Genomic DNA, 21,993 nt, shown 5'->3' on the forward strand with positions numbered 1-21,993 from the left:
CATGAGAGAATAGGACCAATCAAGTGTGACAATGGAAAAGTGTTTATGGAATCGGAGGAAATCGCGGAGGTATTTCATGAATACTTTGCTTCAGTATTCACTATGGAAAAGGATCTTGGCGATTGTAGGGATGACTTGCAGTGGACTGAAAGGCTTGAGAATGTAGGTATCAAGAAAGAGGATGTGCTGGAGCTTTTAGAAAGCATCAAGTTAGATAAGTCACCGGGACCGGACGGGATGTACCCAGGCTACTGTGAAAAGCGAGGGAGGAGATTGCTGAGCCTCTGGCAATGAACTTTTCATCATCAATGAGGATGGGAAAGGTTCCAGAGGATTGGAGGGTTGCAGATGTTGTTCCCTTATTCAAGAAAGGTAGTAGAGATATCCCAGAAAATTGTAGGCCAGTGAGTCTTACTTCTGTAGTTGGTCAGTTGATGGAGAAAATCCTCAGAGGCAGGATTTATGAACATTTGGAGAGGCATAATATGATTAGGAATAGTCAGCATGGCTTTGTCAAAGGCATGTCGTGCCTTTCGAGCCTGATTGAATTTTTTGAGGATGTGACCAAACACATTGATGAAGGTAGAGCAGTAGATATAGTGTATATGGATTTTAGCAAGGCATTTGATAAGGTATCCCATGCAAGGCTTATTGAGAAAGTAAAGAGGTATGGGATCCAAGGGGACATTGCTTTGTGGATCCAGGACTGGCTTGCCCACAGAAAGCAAAGAGTGGTTGTAGACGTGTCAAATTCTGCATGGAGGCCAGTGACCAGTGGTGTGCCTCAGGAATCTGTTCTGGGACCCCTACTCTTTGTGATTTTTATAAATGACGTGGATGAGGAAGTGGAAGGTTGGGTTAGTAAATTTGCTGATGACACAAAGGTTGGGTGTGTTGTGGGTAGTGTGGAGGGCTGTCAGAGGTTACAACAGGAGATTGATAGGATGCAAAACTGGGCTGAGAAATGGCAGATGGAGTTTAACCCAGATAAGTGTGAGGTGGTTCATTTTGGTAGGTCAAATATGATGGCAGAATATAGTATTAATGGTAAGACTCTTGGCAGTGTGGAGGATCAGAGGGATCTTGGGGTTCGAGTGCATAGGATGCTCAAAGCAGCTGCGCAGGTTGACTCTGTGGTTAAGAAGGCATATGGTGTATTGGCTTTCATCAATCGTGGAATTGAATTTAGGAGCCGAGAGGTAATGTTGCAGCTATATCGGACCCTGGTCAGACCCCACTTGGAGTACTGTGCTCAATTCTGGTCGCCTCATTATAGGAAGGACGTAGATTTACAAGGATGTTGCCTGGATTGGGGAGCATGCCTTATGAGAATAGTTGAGTGAACTCGGCCTTTTCTCCTTGGAAGGTCGAAGGATGAAAGGTGACCTGATAGAGGTGTACAAGATAATGAGAGGCATTGATCATGTGGTGAGTCAGAGGCTTTTCCCCAGGTCTGAATTGCCGAGCATGAGAGGGCATAGTTTTAAAGTGCTTGGAAGTAGCTACAGAGGAGATGTCAGGTGTAAGTTTTTTATGCAGAGAGTGGTGAGTGCATAGAATGGTCTCCTGGCAGCGGTGGTGGAGGCGGAAACGATAGGGTCTTTTAAGAGACTCCTGGATGGATACATGGAGCTTAGAAGAATAGAGGGCTATGGGTAAATCCTAGGTAGTTCTAAGGTAGGGACATGTTCGGCACAGCTTTGTGGGCCAAAGGGCCTGTATTGTGCTGTATGTTTTCTGTGTTTCTATGTTCCATTTCCTTTGTATCTACTTCCAAGCACCTTAAAACTGTGCCCTCTCATGCTAGCCATTTCAGCTCTGGGAAAAAGCTTCTGACTATCCACACGATCAATGCCTCTCATTATCTTGTACACTTCTATCAGCTTACCTCTCATCCTCCGTCGCTCTAAGGAGAAAAGGCCGAGTTCGCTCAACCTATTCTCATAAGGCATGCTCCCCAATCCAGGCAACAATTTCCTTTATTCCACTGAAATACCGACACATTGGAATTTATTTTCTCCTTCTCAAATTTCAAAGTGAACTCGATCACATTGTGATCACTGTTCCCTAAGAGATCCTTAACCTTAAGCTCTCTTATCACCTCCGGTTCATTGCATAACACCCAATCCAGCACAGCCGATCCCCTAGTGGGCTCAACAACAAGCTGTTTTAAAAAACCATCCCTTTGACATTCTACAAATTCTCTCTCTTGAGGTCCTGTACTGACTTGGTTTTTCCAATCCACTTTCATGTTAAAATCCCCAACTTCATTTAGCAGTGAGTACTATATATCAATCAATATTGGTGTAAGATACTTTCTCCCTCATATCTTCTTTGAAATCCATTTCCTCACACTTTAAAACTATAGCTTCGCTGTTTTTGGTATCTCTACCATAGGAAATATAACTTTGACAACTATTATAATTTTTAAATTATAATAGGTTACACAAACTGCTATTCTACCATGCCATTCCTTTTTTCTTGTGTGATATATTCATCGATAAAATTCTTGAAGTTTTATCGCACAGTTTACGCTAAAAAAAAATCCTCCTTAAAATCACTGCCCATTTTCCAAACCAGCCTTGCTCATGGCAGAGTTCTCATCAGTGATTTGGGACTGATGTCAGGGCAGGTGTCCAGTGACCCGGGGTGTTGACAATGCCAAAGGGGAAAGGTCATTGACTTAGTGAAGTGGGCTGGGGAGCTGGACAAGAGAGAGCCAGCCCCGGCTGACAGACAGGCTACAGATTCTGCAGTTTGGCCTCCAAATCAAGTATTTTGAGCTGCAAAGACTTGCAGCAGATGCATTAGATGTTGAAAACACAAAGAAACATCTGTAGGGGGAATGAAACTGTTGATCTGGATTAGAAAGACAACAATTCCTTTACCACCGTAGGTGCTTCTCAGCCTACTGAGTTCCTCCAGCAAAGTGTCACATCAGGTGCTTGCTTTGATCACACAATACAATAAGGGTGCTGCATTTGTCATTTTCTAAGACTTCAGCAATTCACTTACATACATCCAGGGAATAGTTGAAGTTTCGGGCCAGATCCTTCATCAGGATTGGAAAGGAAGAGAAAGAAGCCAGAATAGGAAGGTCAGGGGAGTGGAAGGAGTACAAAATGAAGCTAGTTTGCTGGGGAAGGGGCATGAAATAAGAAGCTGGGAGGTGATTGGTGGAAAATACTGAGGAAGAAGAAATCTGATAGGAGAGGAGAGTGGACCATGGGAGAAAAGGGAGGAGGAGAGGCACCAGGGGGAGATGATAAGCTGATGAGGAGAAGAGAAGTGGTAAGAGTGGGGAAAAGAAGAAGTGTGAGGGAAGGTGGAGGGGGAAGAATTATCAAAAGTTAGAGAAATTGATGTTCATGCCATTAGGTTGGAGTCTATCCAGACAGAATATGACGTGTTGCTCCTCCAACCTGAAATCTTCCTACACCGTTATCAGAATACCTGGACCTCTCTGAAGCAGCAGTGCTAACCCAAAAAGGACACATTCTCATCTTGTCCTCTTGGCTACAGAGAACTTTCAAGAAGTTTCCACTGAGAAGGATAACAGGGATTTCATGTTTTTCTTTCTGGTATCTTTTTAGAGACTTGTATTGAGATTAAGGAAGGAATCTGATAGGGTAATAAAGAAAATTTCAGACGATAGGTATTAAGGAGTGGAATAAATTCTGCCAGGTACCTCATATTAATGTTGCAAATGTCTTGGTCCAACGTTTATTTTTTAAGAATGAAATAGAATCATAATTGTTTTAATAAAATATTAAATATTCAGATTGAATATTCATCCTAAGAATTTACAAAATTAAATTTGAAATAGCTAATTTCAAATGAATATGGGGTAAGAGAGAGCATAGGAATGAAGCTCAAATCTCTTTCCAACGGAGAGCCGGCAAAAAGCAATTTGCCAAACAGCCTCTTCCTGCATTGCGATTATTGATGATTCAGAATCTGTCCAATCTGAGGAACGTTAAAAAATAATTTGTTTTATTTAAGGAGGAACATAATATTTATCCGTGACACAAGTCCAATTATGGTTTTGTGCTGTGGTAAAATGCTAATACTGCTTAAGGAAGAATGGGACTAATTTTATCATCACTAAGGAGGTAGTGTCTGTGATGAATGAGGTGATTCATCTTATTTCACATAGTAAGCATTTCCATATTGCATTTTTGTTATTGTTTTGGTAGCTTGCCAATTCTGCAGCAAGTTTAAAATGGCCCCGAAACTGCAATCTGGGAGAGTTTGTCTGCTGTTTTCGTTTCTTTGTACTGGAGCAAGGTGGAAAAAAAATCCACATCCCTGGCTATTATGTAGTTGCCTGTAGGCAGACTGCTGTCAGAACAAATGGTTTGATTGTTTCTTTAGACAGATATGTGAGTTGGCTACTGCAAGAAAGCGTCAGAGCTATTATCCGAGATGTCTATCTCAACAAGGAGTCCTGTTTACCAGACTGACAGGTGGAGAGTTGTGAGTTTGGTACCCAAGAGGTTGCCTTGTTACCTGTGAAAATAAGATTTGATTGATGAGTTTTTGACTGCAAGAAATGTTTCACGGTGGGTTAGCTTTGATTAATTGCAGACGATATCTGCCTGTCTTCCAAACAAAAAGAAAAGAAATCTGCAGATAGCGTAAATCTGAAATGGCAGCTGGAAATGTTGTAAACTACATTACAGGTCAGTCTGCATCTGTGGGAGGGGTGGGGGGGGGGAGAGAAATCAGTGTTTTAAGTTGCTTACAGCATTCCCTTCTGTAATAATCTGTTCCTTCTCCAACTACAGCATTTCAATATTTCTGCAGATGATGTATCTGGAAAATCATTGCAGGTATTGATCAGCCTTTACACAAAGAAATATTTGCTGAACATCAACCAAATGCAGTGTCAGTATAAATGCTGACATAACTTTATGCAGAATACTTTGACAAGAAATTGCAAATATGTGCAGCACTGAAAGATTTTATAGCAGACACCCAAGTTTTGTACTCCTTGGATATGTTGAGAAATAGTAATTTCTGTTTTTTTTCATTATATCCTCACATCTTATGCATTATCATTCTAACTATTTGAATCAAAGCCTGTCGCCATATCTAAAAATGAAGTGGACATTATTGTGAGGTAATTTGTGCATGAACATTTAAGTAAGATTTCACTTGATAGTTTAGAGCATTTTGCAGATGGTAAACATAAAAAAATTGCCTGTGGTACTGCTGTAAGGACATGAAGAGAGACAGAAACACAAGAAAGTCTGCAGATGCTGGAAATTCAAAGCAACACACACAATATCCTAGAGGAACTGAGTAGGTCAGGCAGCATCTACAGAAATAGATAAACGGTCGACTTTTCAGGGTGAGACACTTCTTCAGGACTGGAAAGGAAGAAAGAAGACACCAGAATAAAAAGGTGGGGAGAGGGGAAAGAGGATAGCTAGAAGGTGAAGCCAGGTGGGAGGAAGGATAAAGGGCTGGAGAAGAAGGAATCTGATAGGAGAGGAGAGTGCACTGTAGGGCAAAAGGAAGGAGGAGGCATACCGGGATAGGTGACAGACAGATGAGAAGAGGCAAGAGACCAGAGTCCAGAATAGAAGAAGAGGGAAGAGGAGGGATTTTTTTTACTGGAAGGAGAAATCAAGATTCATCCCATCAGGTTGGAGGCAAACTGACAAATTAGAAGGTGTTACTCCCCCACCTTGAGAGTGACCTCATCTTGGCATAAAAGGAGGCCAAGGACCGACATGTAAGAAGAGGAGTGGGAATCAGAATTATTTGGGAAGTTCTATTTCTGACGGATGGAGTGAAGATGGTCAATGAAGCGGTCCCACAGTTATTATATGATGTGTTTCACCTATGTAAGTTTATGAAAAATGTCGGTTGACAGTTTGTCTCCAGAGATGGAGACAGAGAGATTGAGAAAGGGGCGAGAGGTGTCAGAAATGGACCAAGCGAATTTAAGAGCAGGATGAAAATTCATGGCAAAATTGATGAAATTGACGAGTTCAGCAAGGGTGCATAGAGAAGCACCAATTGTCAATATAGCGGAGGAAGAGCTGGGCAGCACTACAGGGGAGTACTTGGAACATGGGCTGTTCTACATAGCCAGCAAAGAGGTAGGCATCGCTGAGGCCCATGAAGGTGTCCATGGATATCCCTTGAGTCCAGAGAGGAGAGACATTTGTCACCATCATCAAGAGATCTTTCTTCAAAGCTCACACACCCGTACACAACTAAGGACTGGGCAAATTATTCAATGTCTTGGTTACTCTGTATTCCCTCTGAAAACGATGGCAATAAAATTTATCCTTGTCCCTGAAACTTTTAAACAATTATAAATAAACACCTACCTAAGGATACTTTTTATGTTTAACTAAGTTTGCCAGTTTTCCATTGAAGATTGCTTCAACTGCACCATTTCCAATGTGCACCTGTCAAAGTCTTTATAATTCATTTATATTGTCTCCCATGCCTTACCAGGCAAAATTAGCTCACATTCTTTCAATATATTTACATTTGGCATATGTTGCTATTGATTCACATCTGAATATAAAATTTCAAAAGTAAAACCTTCAGAGAAGTAATTACACTTGTACGTCTGGTGCTATAACTTTTTCCAGACCAAGAATCCATATAAAATTCCTTTGTAAATAAATCTATATATTAAACAGAAAAATTAGTGTTTGTCTTAAAGATCCAGTTCCCTTGCCCATGTTCCACTCCAATGCATTGTCAACTTATATAATGAATATCCAAACAGAAATCATGACCCGAAACATTAACTGTTTATTGCTTTCCACAGATGTCTCCTGGCCTGCTGAGTTATTCCGGAACTTTGCTTGTGTTACTCATGATTTACTGACTACCTTTCATTGACTTGCAGTTCTAAGGAATAACCATCATAAAGTTTCATTTTTACTTTGGAATAAAATGCAACTGAAACAGGATAGCAGAATTCTCAGAATTCTTATTTCTTTCTTAGTCTCTGTATTTATGCAGTTGAGATGGATTCACCAGGTTGGAGACATTTTCCAAATACCTATCTAAACAAAGGAATATTGATCCACTTCATAAGTACAACTTATAAAGGTGATTGCATGACACCATTTCAAAAAGCTTAGATCATGGTTCACTTAAAACACACCATAGCACTCCTTTGGAATTAATTTTAATTATTTCTTTTGCAAAGATACAGTGTGGAACAGACCCTTTTTGTCACAACCACGGACTGAGCTGCACAGTAAATTTGGCAATTGCCCTCGTGAAAATGCACACCAGCTAATTATTATTTCATTGTGGTAGTATTTAACTCCTTTCTGTTTGTTGTGGCGATTTTCAAAACTTAAGCAAAGCACAGCAAGGTTACGCTGCCTGCTTGCATTCGGCCTTGCCTGAGAATGTGGATTATCGAGTTGACTGACGCTGAAGTCTAGCGGTATTCAGTTTATATTTAGATATTCCTTTCAGCTGCTGTGTTGGCACCTAGTTTTCTATTTGAGAGTTTTAGTTAACGGCCCTGTTTGGCTGAGCATTTATTTGTTTTCTTTTCCCTTAGAATCCTGTTTGCATTAAAGTGTCTGTGAACAATCGTCCCACTTCAGCGTCTCTCTCTGCGCACTGAGCCAAATGTACTGACACTTTTGGTCCAATGATCTGCACTGTCCAGCAACACATCTGTTTACACTAGCTTAATCACAGGACACTTTACAATGACCAGTTAGCCTAACTAACCGGTACTTCTTTGGACTGTGAGAGGAAACTGGAACACTCAGAGGAAACCCATGAAAAGAGCACCCAAACTTCTTACAGACAGTGCCAGAACTGAACTCTAAATTTATAGTCCTTCTAAGAACTTAATAGTCCTTTTCAGAAACCAGTTATTCAATTAAAGTCCATTTGGAGGTTTGATCCATTGAATGATATATACATAAATATAAAAATATCATTCTAACAGCTGACATCTAAGTTGATCTTTTATACTCAGCAATTAAAATATTGAAATTAATGTTTAAATGTTTTTCTAATTATTTCAGTTTGGATTGTAGTAAAGACATATATTTGAATGATGGAGTGAAAAGGGACAGAGAAACAGAGAGATTTTGAAGAACAGGTATCCTAAATACTAAAAGTTGCCTCACAGATTAGCCAGATCATGCGATATGCAAACCAGATACTGAAGATTTATTTCTGTGAGTGGCTGTGGAGTGGGATAGAATTGTAAAGTAAGAATCACATTTGGACAATTGGCTGTAGTATTGTTGCCATATTTTAAGAAAAAAGAGAGTGCAGGGAGATTTATAGATCATGAGAACAAAAATATTCATTTCAAAAAAATAAGTCCTGTACATTTAGTAACTATGTTATTAAGTACTTTTTGTACCTAATAAAATAGTCACTGAGTGTGTGTCCTTGCTCTTCTGCTGCAGCAGCCTGTCCACTATAAGATCCAACGTGTCGTGCATTCAGAGATGCTCTCCCACACACCACTGTTGTAATGCGTGGTTACTGTTTCATTCCTCTCTGCTTGAAACAGTCTCAAAGTATTTCAAAGTGCATTTATTATCAGAGAATGAATAAACAATATAATCAGAATCAGAATCAGGTTTATTATCACCGGCATGTGACGTGAAATTTGTTAACTTAGCAGCAGCATTTCAATGCAATACATAATCTAGCAGAGAGAAAATAAATAATGATAAATAAAAGTTAAAAATAAATAAATAAACAAGTAAATCAATTACATATATTGAATGGATTTTTAAAATGTGCAAAAACAGAAATACTGTATATTAAAAAAAAAGTGAAGTAGTGAACAAACCCTCAGATTTGTTTACTTACCGGCAGTCGCAAAGCAAGGAACCTGAAAGAACCCAATTCAAGAAAAAAGACCAACCCCCAGTGCCCACAGAGAAACAGGGAGTAAAAAACAAAAGAAATCATGCAAACAATAGATGCTCGCCACAACAACAGCATTCCGAACCAAACGGAGTCCTTAGCTCCAAATCCCCGGAATAATTCGCGGTAGGCCCAAAGCCTCAGTATTCAGTCCATCATATTAGCAGGGCAGATGGCCGCAAAGTTCACAGACATGAAACACAACAGCTGGGAGCAGTCGCACAGCCTTAGCGTTGCAGGGCAAGGAGGCCCCAGACCATTTGAGCCGGCGTTTAAATTGTCTGAACCTCGCACTAGGGCCCTGGCCCTGCAAAAGATCATTCTAGCCTTAGACTTCACTGCCAGAGAAGTCGTTCTTGGCCTCTCCAAATCAGCTCACTGCCCAGAGCAATCCAACCTCGTCAGCATCAGAATCAGGTTTACTAACACCTGCTTGTGACGTGAGATTTGTTAACAGCAGCAGCAGTTACAATGCAATACATAGTACTGAATAGATTAAAAATAATGCAAAAAAACAGAAATAATATATATTTAACAAGTGAGATAGTGTCCAAGGGTTCAACGTCCATTCAGGAATCGGATGGTAGAGGGGAAGAAGCTATTCCAGAATTGCTGAGTGTATGCCTAAAGGCTTCTGTACCTCCTACCTGAAGGTAACAGTGAAAAGGTGCATGCCCTGGGTGCTGGAGGTCCTTAATAATGGACACTGCCTTTCTGAGACACTGCTCCTTGAAGATGTCTTGGGTACTTTATAGGCTAGTACCCAAGATGGAACCGACTAAATTTACAACCCTCTGAGGCTTCTTTCAGTCCTGTGCAGTAGCCCCTCCATACCAGACAGTGATGCAGCCTGTCAGAATGCTCTCCACGGTACAACTAGAGAAGTTTTTGAGTGTATTTGTTGACGTGCCAAATCTCCTGAAACTCCTAATGAAGTATAGCCACTGTCTCGCCTTCTTTATAGCTGCATCGATATATTGGGACCAGGTTAGATCCTCAGAGATCTTGATACCCAGGAACTTGAAACTGCTCACTGACTCCACTTCAGATCCCTCTAGGAGAATTGGTATGTATTCCTTCGCTTTACCTGCCGGAAGTCCACAGTCAGTTCTTTTGTCTTTCTGATGTTGAGTGCCAGGTTGCTGCTGCGACACCACTCAACTAGTTGTCATATCTCACTCTGTATGCTCTCTCGTCACCACCTGAGATTCTACCAACCTCGCCCACCTCTCGACACCCTGCTTTTCCAGTCTATCTGGGTCAGCGTTTAGATTGTCCAAACTGTGTATTGTAGCTTGCATTAGGACCTAGGCCTCGCTGCAGTGAATCTCTCCAGGTCTAGAAAACTGCAGGCAGGCTAGTCATTCTCCCGTGACCTCTCTTATAAATAAGGCATTTTTGCCCATAGGACTACTACTCATCAGATGATTTATGATTTTCACACCATCGTCTGTAATCTCTAGAGACTATTTGCATGAAAATCCCAGGCGGTCAGCAGTTTCTGAGATACTCAGATCACCCCATCTGGCACCAACAATCATTCCACAATCAAAATCGCTTAGATCAGGTTTCTTCCCATTCTGATGCTTGGTCTGAGCAACAAATGAACTCAGTTGCTGCCACATAATTAGCTAATTGGATGTTTGCATATGTGTAGAGATGTACCCTATAAACTGTCCACTGAGTGTACTTTGTTATCTCGAGAAAAGAAAGATAACAGATGATTTAATAGAAGATTTATTTTAATTATGAAAGGATTTATTTGAGACAGTGGATACAGAGAAAATGTACCCTCTTGTGGAGAAGGACATTACTGGATCCCATTAATATAAAACTATCACCAAGAAATCCAAGAGGGAACTTAGAGAAACTTGTTCAACCAAGTAGAGATGGGTATGTTAAATGTGTTGCTGTAGCTCCTGGTGGAAGTGATTAGCATAGATGGATGTACAGAAGGTTGAACGGCACGTGAGGGAGTAGGTAATAGAAGGTGACACTGTCAGAGGGAAGAACAAAGGCAGCTTAAACCATTTGTGTGTTCTTTTCCTGGGGCAGCTTCAGAAAATAAATCAGGCCAAGTATCAAAATGATAGAAATTGTGAAGACACAGAGAGTCTTGAAACTACAAATGACAAATATGATTGCAAGTTTCTTCTTTATTAGAATTCTCACTTAATCGAGTTATTATTATGAACTAAATAATTTTGCTTTTCATTGCTTGTTCTCTTGGATTATGAAGTGGGAAACATGGCAGCCAATTTACACAGCACAGTTTTCATAATAATAATGTGACAAAGACACAAATATCAGTTTTTGTAACGTTAGTTGAGAGCCCAACTACAATGCAGGGCACTGGTGACAAACTCAGACCTTCTTTATATGGTGAAGTAGAAACATTTCTATTCACTGGAGGGAGGAGAACCTTAATATCTCATCTGAAAATGGTATCCCCCAACACTCACTCGCTTCTGCACTGAAGTGCTAAGCTGATTTTATTATATTAATATCACAAGAATGAGATTTGAATCCATTTAGTTCTAAATCAGAGCTGTGTATTCCGCCAACAAAGTGACAGGTGAAAACCTTGAAAATCTCTGGATGGACGCTCCTAAATCTCCTCACGGTCTCGGCCTGAAATGTTGACTGTTGACTCCCCTTCATAGATGTTGCCTGACTTCCTGAGGTTCTAGCATTTTGTGCATGTTTCTCATATCCAGCATCTACAGAATCTCTTGAAGTATATGTTGTGAAGAATACCTCAAGTATATTTTGTGTTTTACTCTATTAGAAGTTCAAGTTCAAGTTTAAATTTCATTCAGCTGTTACCCATGAATACAGCCAAATGAAACAGCGTTCCTCTGGGCCTAGGTGTAAAACACAGTACTAACAGTCACGTACAACATGAGGCACATATAACACATATAAGATAGCAATTTGGCTGTCATCTGGTAATCTCAGGTTGTATAAACAAACAGCACAGAAACAGCCAATCATCCACTCCCCATCACTGACCAATTCAGTCTACTTCTCCGAAGTTCTACACCTTTTTGTATTGGCTCAATAACTTACTAATCCAAATTTCTTTGGCATGTAGAAAGGTACCACAGCAGCCTGAGAAAAGTGACATGGTCACAAGGAATACATGCAAACTGTATACATCAGCGCTAGAGACGAGGACTGAGTTCAGTTGCTGGAGTAGTGAGGTAGAATTACTACTAACTCTCCACTAGGCTACTCCAGTTATAGACCAGAGAAAGTACAAGAATGGCTGGTGGAAAGCTGACTGGATAGGTAATGGATTGGCATGATCTCAACCTGCATACGACCACAAGAAACTCCTGAGTTGTGGACACAGCTCAGCACATCACAGGAACCAGCCTCCCCTCCATGGACTCTGTCTATACTTCTCACTGTCTCAGTAAACACCACAAGACCACAAGACATAGGAGCCGAATTACACCATTTGCCCCTTGGAGTCTCAAGGATAGCTTCTATCCTATTAAAAGCCTATTAAAAAATCCCTAGTACAATAAGTGGGACTCTTGACCTCACAATCTATTCTGTATGATCTTGCACCTTACTGTTTACCTGCACTGCCTTTGTAGATGTTACACTTGATTCTGAATTAATATTGTTTTAAGTCATTCCATTGTACAGTAATCTGATCTGTATGAACAGTATGAGACAAATGTATCTCAATAGGTGTGCAAAAATAAAACATAGAAACATAGAAATCTACAGCACAGTACAGGCCCTTCGGCCCACAAAGCTGTGCCCAACCAATTCCAGTTCATTCTCAAAGAAGGCTATGCGATGTTGCAAAAATATCATCTAGTTGAAAAACATCAATGCTGAAATCTCTTTCAACGCTTGCAATGTGAGCCAGTGGTGATAACTTCTTTCAGCTTTGCTTGTCCTATCACTAAACTGCTCCTACAATATAAAGGACTCTTCATCTCACGTTCTCAATGTTTATTGCTCATTTATTCATTTTTTTTTCTCTTTTGAATTAGCACAGTTTGTTGCCTTTTGCACATTGGTTGGCTTTTCCGCTCTATTGAGTGCGGTCTTCCATTGATTCTATTATGGCTCTTAAATTCACTGAGTATGCCGCAAGAAAATGAATCTCAGGGTTGTATGCGGTGTACTTTGATAGTAAATTTACTTTGAACTTTGAATGCCACGCCAACAGCTTTCAATAATGTAACTCTTAGCATGTGTTGCACTAGATGGTAAAAAGGGCCATGGTACTGAAAGTGCAGGGGTGATTTTCTCAATCCACATCACTAGCTTGGAATTTTGCTTTACACACAAGCATGTAGTGGAAATTTGGGCACATAATGCCGCAGATTTTACAGATATTAAATAAAAGTTGGGAGGCTGTTTCTGAGACATACCCTTTGGGTGAGTGAGCCTTGTTTACTTCTCAAATTATCTTCATTACCGATTCTCAAATTTTTAATTATAAAGGTTTAAGGAGCAATTGAGTTGTCTAAGAATATTCACATCGGAAACAACAAGATAATTGATTTCTTCATATTTTGCTCAATTTAATTACTGCTATTTCACTTTATTTCTAGTTATTGTACACATTAATTACAATAACAGTGTGTGTCTGATAGTCATGAAATATGTATCTGGCTATTTAGCAATGATGTCATGCATAAATGATTTGCACAAGTGGTGAATCATCTCCGGCTGGCAGACTGAACAGCGTCATGCCGAAGGATGTCAGGTTGTTTGTGTTCTGTTCTTATGTCTCATACAGACCCTGGGCTTGAAATCCGATGAAGGGAAACTAAAGAACGTGTGCTTGACAGTTAGGCAGAATTCCTTTCACCAGCTTTTTGTTGGAGTCTCTAACAACATTTTTAAACAGGGCAGGATCTCTGATAAACTTATAGGGACAGATATGGGCAAAAATGGTTAGTTATCATCTGTTACTATTTCACTCTCTAAAGCATAGCCCACGACTTTCACAAAAACAAGCTTGTAAAATGTTAGTGCTGACGAAAGGTCTTGGCCGGGAAACGTCGACTCTACCTCTTCCTAGTGATGCTGCCTGGCCTGCTGCGTTCACCAGCAACTTTTATGTGTGTTGCTTGTAAAATGTTTATTCTCTTTCTCCTGAATATTGTGAAGTGATGATTTCAATGATAGAACATGAACATCAGCATCGTACAGGCCCTTCAACCCACTTCAAACATACTCAAGATCAACCTAACGCTGTGTACGGGGTCTTCCTTTTTTTTTTGTATGTTAAATTTTAAATGGCTTCTTTGTTATGTTATAATCGGGAATGCTTCTTTGTTATGTTAAACGCTGAGAAAGCTTTGCACTAGCAGCTTGTTGTCGGTTAAGGGGTGATAAGAGGATGTTACAAACCAATTGGGATAGTTGTTATGACTTTGGTGTATCTGAAACAGATTTGTATGCGCGGGGTTTTGGTGCAGAAGGCTGGAGAGTGAGACAGAGGATGGACCAGGTGCTGTGATGTCCGCTAACGGGGTCGGACCCTGTGGAGGGCGTTTGGCGAGGAGACGGAGACGGACTCGTGTGGAGCATCTGGTCGACCACCGTTGTTGGTCCCAGGCAGCCGGTCGAGGTGGTCCGAGAGGTCGCAGGATGAAGAAGAAGGTTCTAGAGCTCCAACTGTTTTGTGCATGAAGAGATTGAACTTTGAAAAGTGTGGCACCTTTTATTTTCTCTATTAATTATATAGTTCCAGTAAATCATTTAATCGTATCTGGTGTATTGTCTGTTATTTGGGCGGGGTGGGGTACACCACACAGCATCCACACAAACTAATTACCCAGTTTGGCGGGGCCGAGGGGAGCTACAGTTGCATAGTGAATTACTCTCAATTTGTCTTTCATCTATGTGCCTCTTAAGTGTCCCTATCAGCCTCTACCAGCACCCCTAGCAGAGCAATCTGGGCACATACAATTTTCTATGTAAAAAGAACTCTTCTAGACCTTCGACCACTCGCCTTAAAAGAATATCCCCTGACGTTAGTTATTTCTACCCTGGAAAAAGGTATCTGGCTGTCCACACGATTTATGCCTCTTATCAACTTGTACACCTCTATCAAGACACCTCACATCCTTCTTAGCTCCAAAGAGAAAAGCTCTAGCTTGCTCAATCTAGCTTCATAGGACATGTTCTCTAATCCAGGAAGGATCGTAATAAATCTCCTCTGCACCCTCTCTAAACCTTCCACATCCTTCTTTTAATAATTTAGCATTATGTTACAAAATTCAAGGGAGGAACAGCGTTTGTTTTGCTGTTGTTGCTTTGTAGCTTGTTATGTTCTGTTTTGTTCAAATTCAAGAATGTTTAATGTCATCTCCAGAACACAAGTGTAAATCAGAACAAAATAATTGATATTCCAGATCCAATGCAGCACAAAAATAACACAATAAGATAAAAGTTCAAAGATCAAAGTAAATTTTATTATCAAAATACGTATAGATCCCCATATTCAACCCTGAGAGTCATTTTCTTGTGGGCATATTCAACAAATCTACAGAATGGTAACTATACCAGAATCAATGAAAGACCAAATACAATTTAACAGAACACAATAAATATAAATGCATAAGTTAGTTTATCACCTACCTCTGGTGCTCCTTCCTGCTTTTTCTTTCTTCCATGGCCTTCTGTCCCTTTCACCAATCAACTTCCCAGCTCTTCACTTCATCCCTCCCCCTTCAGGTTTCACCTGTCACCTGGTGGTTCTCACTCCCCTCCCCCCACCTTTTAAATCTGCTTCTCAGCTTTTCTTCTCCAGTCCTGTCAAAGGGTTTCGACTGGAAACATCAACTGTGCATTTTTGCGTAGATGTTGCCTGGCCTGTTGAATTCCTCCAGCGTTTTGTGTGTGTTACTCGGATCTCCAGCACCTGCAGATTTTGTCTTGTTTGAGATAACATATACCTAGATTGATGGTATGTACATAAAGTAATGCCAGGTCCAGGAGTATCTGTACATCAGGTGACTCTGACAGGAAATGATAAAATGGTGGTGGTGGGTTAATGAGTGAAAGTGTTGATCAGCCCCACCACATTGTTTTTATGTCTGGGGATCCTAGCATTGGAGCTATGTAGCCTTCTCCCTGATGCAAGTGGGACAAAGAGTTCATGAACAGGGTGGGTGGTATCATTAATGATATTGCTGGCCTGTTTTCGCCACCTTTCTGTATATATGTCCTTTGTGGCAGGTAGGCTGGTGTCAGTGATACGTTCTGTTCTGTGTTGTTCTGCTGAGCAAGGTGGACATGCTATGATGGCAACAGAATGTGTGATGACACTTGCTGACTACCTAAGTACATCCTTCAGTGTGATGGTCGTTAACACAAAGAACGCATTTCACTGTGTGTCTCAATGTACATGTGATAAACAAATATTAATACAAATCAATGTTTATATTTGATTGTGTCCAATGCCCTTGAATGGAAAATCCTACAAATAATCATGGATATGGACCAGACCATCATGGGTAAAGCTCTCCCCACCATTCAGCACATCTACACGGAGCATTATCGCAGGAAAGCAGCATCCATTGTCAGAAACTCCCACCACCTAGGTCATGCACGCTCCTCACTCCTGCTATCAGGAAGAATCTACAGGAGCCTCAGGACCCACACCACCTAGTTCAGAAACTATTACTACCCCACAACCATCAGGTACTTGAACAGAGGGGATAATTTCATTCAATTTCACTTGCCCCATCACTGAATTGTTCACATTACCTATGGACTCACCTTCATGGGCTCTTCATCTCATGTTCTTGAAATTTACAGTTTATTTATTACTTTTCTTTTGTATCTGCACTGTTTGTTTTCTTTTGCGTACTGGTTGTTGGGTGCAGTCTTTCTTTGGTTCTATTATAGTTATTGTATTTATTGAGTATGCCCGCAAGAAAATGAATCTCAGGGTTGTATATGATGCCATACATGTACTTTAATAATAAATTTACTTTGAACCTTTGAATTGTAAATATTACACTGCTGCAGCTGCTTGATTTTATTTACAATTGAAAACGTATGAAGGTGAATTCTGCTTTCCTCTCAATTATAGCTTCGATATCAATGGCTACTTTTAGAATATGTGAGCCAACCCACCTCCTCATTGCATAAGAGAACTTTTCCTGTCCCCAAAAGCTCTAACCATGCCATGTCATGAATTAGGGCAAGATGCTTCGTTTTTCATGCGTTTTTTTTTGGATTTCTGCTATTTTACTATTGCTTCCTGTGAGTGTTAACTGGGAAATGGTAATTGCTTTATTTGTTGTCACATCAGAATCAGAAACAGAATCAAGTTTAGTATCACTGGCATACATTGTGAAATTTGTTGCTTTGTGGCAGCAGTATATTGAAATACATAATGATTTAAAATATATAAATTCGATAAGAAATATATTTTATAAATTAAATGAAACAGTTAATGCAAAAAGAAAGCAAAAACTTGTGAGGTTCTGAATGGGTTCATTGCCCCTTCAGAAATCTGATGACAGAGGAGGAGACTCTTTTCCTAAAACATTAAGAGTGTGTCTCCCTCTTAATGGTAGCAATGAGAAGAGGGAATTCTCTGGATGATGGGGGTACATTTTGAGATATCTCCTTTTTGAAGATGTCCTTGATGGTTGGGAGTCTAGTGTCAATGATGAAGCTAGCTAAGTTTGCAACTCTCTCCGGCTTTTTTTTCGATCCTGTGCAGTCACCCTCCCATATCAGACAGTGATGCGACCAGTCAGAATGCCCTTCATGATATCTTTATACCTTATACTTTATACTTTATTGTCACCAAACAATTAATACTAGAACGTACAATCATCAGAGCGATATTTGAATCTGCGTTTCACACTCCCTGGATTACAAATATTAAAAATATTAAAAATAGTTAAAATTAGTAAATATTAAAAATTTAAATTATAAATCATAAATAGAAAATAGGAAAATGGGAAGTAAGATAGTGCAAAAAAACGGAGAGGCAGGTCCGGGTAATTGGAGGGTACGGCCCAGATCCAGGTCAGGATCCGTTCGGCAGTCTTATCACAGTTGGAAAGAAGCTGTTCCCAAATCTGTCTGTACGAGTCTTCAAGCTTCTGAACCTTCTCCCAGAGGGAAGAGGGACAAAAAGTGTGTTGGCTGGGTGGGTCGTGTCCTTGATTATCCTGGCAGAACTTCTCCGACGGCGTGCGGTGTAAAGTGAGTCCACGGACGGAAGATTGGTTTCTGTGATGTGCTGCGCTGTGTTCACGATCTTCTGCAGCTTCTTTCAGTCTTGGACAGGACAACTTCCATACCAGGGTTGTGATGCACCCTAGATATGGTGCAACTATAAAAATTAGTGTGGGTTTTAGGGGACAGGCCAAATTTCTTTAGTTTCCTCTGGAAGTAGAGGCATTGGTGGGCCTTCTTGGCAGTGGACTCTGCTTGGTTGGACCAAGTTAGGTCATTTGTGATATTGACCGCGAGGAACTTGAGGCTTTTGACCTGTTCCACTTGCGCACCACCGATGTAAATCGAGTTGTGCGGTCCGCTACTCCTTCTGAAGTCAACAACCAATTCCTTCGTCTTGCTGACATTGAAGGATAGGTTATTGTCTTCGCACCATGCCACCAGGTTCTTAATTTCCACTCTGTACTCAGATACAGTGAAAAGGTTTTAGTTGCATGACATCTAGACATAGATCATTCTATACATTTGTAGCTCGAGGTTGTACCAAAGGACAAAAAAAAAGAATGCAGAATATAATCTTACTGAAACATAGAAAGTACAGGGCAGATAGACAAATAAATTGCAAAGGCCATGATGAGGTATATTAGATTAACAGATCAAGAATTTATCTTTAGCACATAAGAGGAATATTCAAGAGTTTCACACTCGGAATGCTGCAGAACCTCCTTAGCCTTCTGAGGGAGCAGAGGCCCTGGTTTGCTTTCATTAGCATCCGCCTTACTGGAATGGGACAAATAGCTGGTGATGGCTACACCTTGGAACTTTAAGCTCTCAACTATTTCCATCTCACAACCATTGGTGCAAACAGGGATGTATGCTCTGTCACACTTGTTGAAGTCAATAAGGAGCTCATTTGTTTTGTTGGCAATGAAAGAAAGGTTGTCATGACACCATGCCACTAGGCTTTCTATCTACTTCCTCTATTCCACCTTTTGTTGTTTGAGATCCAGCACACTACAGGATGTCATCTGCAAACTTGGAATGTGGAGTTGGTGGATCTGCTGATAAAGGTGAGACAGAATACCTCTTCTCCTTCCAAAACTGAAATTTCTAATTTTGGCAAACAAGAGGAAATCTGCAGATGCTGGAATTTTAAGCAACACACATAAAAGTTGCTGGTGAACGCAAGTCTTTCAGGGAGGGGCTTTGTTTTGATCTTAGTGGCATGTCTGTTTTTTTCAAAATTCACAGTTCAAGTAAATTGGTTCTCGAAGCATGTATATGTCACCATATACTACCTTGAGATTCATTTTTAGGCATTTACAGGAAAATAAAGAAAAGTAATTGTTTATGAAAAATTACACTCTAACCTATGTGCAAAAGAGGACAAATTGTGTGAATAATAAAAAAAAAGTAAATAAGTAATATTGGGAGCACGAATAGTAGAGTCCTGGAAAGTGAGTCTATAGTTGTGGAGGCGAGTGAAGTTATCCACACTGGTTCAGGAGCCTGATGGCTGAAGGATAATAACGGCTCCTGAACCAGGTGGTGTGGGACCTACGGCTTCTATTCCTCCTGCTTGATGGTGGTGGTGAGAAGAGAGCGTGGCCTGGATGGTGGGGGTCCTTGATGGTGGATGTTGCTTTGTTGTGACAGTGCTCCTTGTAGATGTGCCCTGTGATGGGGAGGGCTTTGCCTGTGATGGGCTGGGCTGTATCCATCACTTTTTGTAGGTTTTTTTCATTCCTAGCCATAGGTACTTCCACATTTGGCCATGATGCAACCAGTCACCATCTGTGATGCTGCATTAAGTTGCCATGATTAGACTTTGAGCATTCCAGGTTGGTACTACCTGCTTTCTTTTCAGGGCATGGATCTGTTGATAATACAGCATCCTTCTCTAACAAACCAAACGCAGGAAAAGAAACTAGTCTTTGATGACATGGCATAGAAGGGCAGAAACAATAGACCCCCAATTCAAGCACAAGAAAATTTGCAGAGGTTTGAAATCCAAAGCATCACATACAAAAATGAGTGGAGGAACTCCAGAAATCAGGCAGCATCTATGGAAAAGAGTAAACAGGCGATGTTGTGAGCCGAGACCCTTCACCTGGACTGACAGGGCAGGGACAAGATGCTTGAATAGGAAGCTGGAAGGTTATAGGTGAAGCCAAGGACAAACAAGAGAAAATCTGCAAATGCTGGAAATCCGAGCAACGCGCACAAAATGCTGGAGGACCTCAGCAGGCCAGGTACTCTTTTCCTTAGATGCTGCCTGGCCTGCTGAGTTCCTCCAACATTTTGCTTGTGTTTGTAGGTGAAGCCAGGTGGGTGGGAAAGATCAAGGGTTGGAGAAGAAAGCATCTAATAGGAGAGGAGAGTGCACAGCAGGAGAAGGGGAAGGAGCAGGGGACACAGAGAGAAGTAATTCAAGCTCATGCCTTTATGGAAAGATAATGTAGTGAGCACGACATGACCAGGATTGCAAATCCTGTCTCAGAAAAACAACATAGTTAAGAACGTAGGAGCTGCCTTTCAAAAGCACAGTGCATGTTTTAAGAATTTAATTCAGCCAGGCAAAGCTTGGCAGGATAATCACCACTCATCACCTTATCAAACAGAAAATGAAGCCCTGGTAATTCAAGTGTGTGGGAGGAATCCAGTGGTTCACAGATGTCACTTTTGAATAGGTGATAGTGACTGCTTGATTGAGCAAGAGATAATAGCCATGAGGACAGTAACTTCCTCTCAGTCACCATACTGCCCATTTATATAGTGCCTTTAGCAAAGAGGAATGCAAAATGGTTTCTTAGAGGAATGTATTCAAAAGGAGAAAAATAGTTGACCTTTAAATGGTACGTCAAAAAAACTTCATCAAACAGATGTTAAGGTGGAGCTTTCGATCGGGCTAAGGAGGGAAATCTAAACTACAGGGCTGAAAGGCTGACTGTCATTGTTAGGCCAAAGGGAATACTGTAGTCAATGAATAAAAATCAAAAGTGGGAAGTTTTCAGAAAGCTGAAGAGCTGGAGGTCATTCTAAATGGGTCCGGATAAGACAGAAGATGCAATCTGTAGCATTAAAATTTACCAAGGGAGGAATATGGGAGAAGAGCCAAGTAGCGTATTGAACCTGAATGTGACAAGGGCCTGACTGTGGTTTCACGTCTTCACTTTAGCTGCCTTGTTATACAACAGGATTTTTTTTTGTAGCAGTAGCATTGTGGTCACTTTTCATTGACACCAGCATTTTTTGACATAAGCCAATTATTGACATTGGATCTTTCATTCTAAATATTTTCAAACTGAAGTAAAATAGTCAAATTTCCAAGATGAGTAATTAGTCCATGCCTCTGGGTTATTAATTCCAGAATATAGCTATTATTCTACAAGCTCTAATGCAAAACTTCAGGTGTTTCTGCTTCGAATTTGGAGTTCAATTTCTTGTGGTGGACAAACCATTTGCTATGATTGGTATTGGATTTAAGATGAGTCTGGATAGATACTTGAATGAGCAAGGTGTAGAGCCATCTGGAATTAATGCAGGAAAGTAGGATTAGTATAGATAGGCGTGATGATTGGCATTGCTACAGTGGTTGAAGAGGCTGTTTCTATTCTGTAAACCCAATGACTCTAACTGAGTCCTTGTGGATCTCCTGAACATATCTAATATTGGACAAAGTTTCTTAAATTAATTCTATATTATTTTTCTCACTGATTCATGATCTATAATAACACCTCAATAGTTCCTTTCGATAGCTGTAAAAGAGCCCACAGATGCCACATCATTATCATCCCATCTTTTGGGGGAATTCATCCGATATTGCCACGGAGCAGACTCGATGGACCAAATGGCCGACTTCTGCTCCTTTGTCTTATGGAAATGATGGCATTCTTCATTAAGGATCCCCATCATGATGATAAA

The sequence above is a fragment of the Mobula hypostoma genome, chromosome 3, assembly GCF_963921235.1.
Source record: "Mobula hypostoma chromosome 3, sMobHyp1.1, whole genome shotgun sequence".
Taxonomy (NCBI): Eukaryota; Metazoa; Chordata; class Chondrichthyes; order Myliobatiformes; family Myliobatidae; genus Mobula; species Mobula hypostoma.